Genomic DNA, 4,023 nt, shown 5'->3' with positions numbered 1-4,023 from the left:
CGGTAACGCTGCTATTCGCTAACGCTGCTATTTGCTAACACTGCTATCCGGTAACGCTGCTATTCGCTAACGCTGCTACTCGCTAACGCTGCTATTCGCTAACGTATTCACCGCTACCCGTTAGCAGCATTCGCTAGGACCCCTCCTGGCAAGGACCCTGGCATATAGGCATATATTCCAATGAATTCAAGCCAAAGTTACTTAGTGTTGAAAGGGTTAAGGAATGTTTAATCTTTTTCATTTCTTTCTCCTTTTGTTGCTTTTAGTGCAGCATTGATCTGATGTTTTACCTGTTTTGTTGTTCAAGCACTTGTCATCATGTGTGTTAACAGATGTGTGATGTGTGTTGAACTATCGTCAGTTTCTCTGTTCAGTTTTCATTTCAGGTGAATGGAAGCATTTGGTAAGGCAAAATAAGCCTCATATGTTAAAAAAAAAATCTAACATACAGACACCAACTTGTGACTTCTAATGACAGTAAATAGACCTTGATACAAACCAATAAATCCAAATCTCAATTTTTGCATGACAAAATAACAACAAAACAATTTCAAAAAAGGAACCTTGGCTTACAGTACCAGTGCCAGATTCTATATGTACTGTGTAAAAAAAGAGATGAGCTACAGATACAAATATAAGATGCAAATCTGATATAAACCCTCCCAGTGACATGTACTGCTTTCATTAGAGTACCACCTATTGCTCTTAGTCGCAGCTTGTGCACGTCATTGTTTATCCGCGCACACACGACGAGAACTAATTATTTCAAGACAATTAGAAGATATTATTTTGATTTGCATAAAACACTAGCAAACATTTACAATACGACAAATACAGTATAATTCCTCTCATCTAAAACCCAGAGAGTACAGCTAAATATATCATAAGAGGGGGTTGAAGGAGGCTCGCTGCCAATTTTTTCCAGCAGGGAGCTGACTGCCATCAGTACATTATTAACAAATGCAAAAATAGAATTCTAGATAGAATATAGATCGTAAAGAAAACTCTCATCAGACGTTGTTATTCTGGCTGCTTTATGGATTATAAAGCAACACTCCATAAAAGATTTAAAAAGCGAAAAGCAACCATGACAACAGCTTTATATCTGGAACATGTGAAAACCACAGTGGCTGGAGAAAATGTGTTTTGTAGTAAATTACTCTTTTAGTTCAACTTAGTTAACAAGCAGACGTGTCCTCAACATCACAGTAAAGACGGTGGATTTAAAAAGCGATATAAAATAAATAACCAATGAAAGAATTGTGTCAAATATATACAGTCGTGACTCGATAATCTGACCCTTAACAATCTGAAAACCTTGTTATCCGACAGGTTTTTAGGAAAAACGAACGGAACCCATAAAAATAGGCTTAACATACCGACAGTCTTGGATTCTGACTCCGACATGACATTTTATGTCACAAATAAGGATAACGGCGTACTATGTGACTGAAAAATCCGACAGATTAGCTACATTCAGACTGCAGGACTTAATCCTCAATTCGGATTTTTTTGTGAAATCCGATTTTTTTGCGAGTTCGTTCACATTTTCCAACTAAATGTGACTTGTATGTGATCTGCTGTGTGAACTTCACACGACCCAAAAGTGTCCCACATGCGCAGAAGAGGACACAACGACTTCACACACAGCGAGCATGCTCAGTGTTTGTGCAAGTAAACATGGATGGTAACAGTGGAGCGTATCTGCCACTCCTCCACCGCCGCCACCAATGGTGGAAACAGAACTGTGACCACTAACTAAACTAGCATCAGCAACCAAGTACTGCCTGTGCATTCCGGCCCCTTCCACCCCATCGGAGCACTCACCTGGGGTGGAAGTGGCCATTCAAGCATCAAGCCCTCCTTGTATCTCGACCTCCGTCTTGACAATCCGACAGCCTTGCTATCCAAATTAAAGGAAGGTTTTACATTTAGTGTTGGATCATCGAGTCACGACTGTACATGAAATAACAGTTTATGTGATTAAAACTCATTATTTAATTAATGCTACACATATATTGTTGTTATTATTATATTATAGACATTCATTTTTCAAACATCTTTATTAAAGAAGAGATTATTTTTATTTAAAGACAACAGTTTTGCCAGTATTATTTCAGTGGGCTTTTGCTACCTGNAAGTACACAAAGAAAGAGTCAGATCTCCCAATGTGTTTGCAGTCAAACTTTTCTTCAGTGTTGCACACACTTCAATGACAGTAATCCTCACAGACATGACCAGTTGAGCAAGTAAAAAAGTTTCACACAGTTTCATTCTCTACCATCTAGCTGCTTCTGCTTTGTTTGCTCCCATCGACAGCGAACATGCCAGTGAGCGTCGGTCAATAAGCAGAGGCTGTAAAGACGCCTGCTATGAGATCGCAGGACGCACTACATGCAGCATCATAAACAAGCACGAGGCAAGTGTCAGGGAGTATGTTTGCTCACATCGTTTGTGGCAGCGCTTCAATTTTTCTTTTTTTGAACACATTGCCCTCTTTTCTCTCAGTGGGTGCTCTGAATGTGGGAGCATCAGCATGGGATAGTTCATACTTTTTTAAGAGAAGCCTCATCTTTTATGTTTTCATCGTTCGTTTTAGTCATGACACGACGACAGCTCGTATCGTCTGTGCAGCGCGGCTGTTCTAGAAACAAGAGGCCTGTGGAGAAGACAATGGCTTAGCTGTCCCTGTTGACTGCTGTATGTGTGTGTTAACGGTGGGAGAAGGTATGTAGGTCAGATAGGTCCTTTTGTTAGCTGAGCGAAACGTGTGTGTTACTTCGTGTGTGTGTGTGTGCGTCTACCGTAAATATCAGAGGAAATTAGTTGTCCAGCTCTGACGGGCTCTCCAGCTATTTCCCAAAAAAATGAGGGCATGTAAAGTAAATACACAGATGAAGGAGGTACGGGGAAATCAGAGGAGCAATAAAAGACAGGCAGGAAGGAAGAGAGTATAAAATAAATATGATGGAGACGTCAGGACACACGAGACTTGAGTGTGGAGAATGATAGTAAATGAATGGACAATTATGTTCTGGAGCATCCTGGGTAGCAATTTATTCAGTTGAAAGCATCGTAAATGTCAGAGTTCTTCCGTCATGATCTAATTTTAGAACAGAAAGAGTGAGAATTAAATGGAACAATAGCAACTCTGAACACAGGTGCCATCTTTAGATGTGCTCAGAAACCTGAGAGGCTTTAAAATTTGCTAAGAAAGGTGCTTCATGTCATTTGGCACATGATTATTTGTTAAAGTTAAAGCTGGGATGGGTGATCTGACGGAGGCCACTTAAATGACGCAGCCCGTGTGTTTGATAGCAAACGGTGGTTGGATTCACCGCTGAAGAGAAGCAGGATGTGAGGGTGAAGTTTATGCACCCAGGTGGGCTGACTGCATACTTCCAGTGGAACCCATTTGATGAAATCTTCTGGGTGCCAATTAGAACATGTTCTGTCACCCATCTTAGCTACAACTACATCAAGGAAGGGAGCCCGATATAGGTTAAGACAAACAGACAGACATTGAAATAGCTTTTGAGCATTTCCTTTCTGCAAATAAATGATGTGTAAATCCATTTAACCCTTTCAACACTGCAGACTGCTATACCGGTGTGCTGCTTTCACCCCGTCTACCCTGCAGCCCAGTATCGCGGGCTTTGGTATATGGCGACTTTCTGTTACATTCATTCTGATTGTCTGTCAGTGGGAATCCCCGTATGTGAACAAGTGGTTCAGCCATTAAATACATTTTCCAAATCGTAATAATAATAATAACAATAGCATACAGGGTTCTCGCTAGCGTCGTAACAGAGCTGCTGCCTGAAAAAATTACACTGCAAATTGGGCCGATACGTTGTTGTCGAGGGTACGTAACGGGAAAATATTTAACAACAAGCACTGACGGAGTTTCACTGCCGCTGTCTTCGCTGCTAACGCTGCTATTTGCTAACACTGCTATCCGGTAACGCTGCTATTCGCTAACGCTGCTATTTGCTAACACTGCTATCCGGTAACGCTGCTATT

This window comes from Stegastes partitus, unplaced genomic scaffold, assembly GCF_000690725.1.
Source record: "Stegastes partitus isolate 25-593 unplaced genomic scaffold, Stegastes_partitus-1.0.2 Scaffold93, whole genome shotgun sequence".
Taxonomy (NCBI): domain Eukaryota; kingdom Metazoa; phylum Chordata; class Actinopteri; family Pomacentridae; genus Stegastes; species Stegastes partitus.
This window is presented reverse-complemented; position numbering follows the sequence as displayed.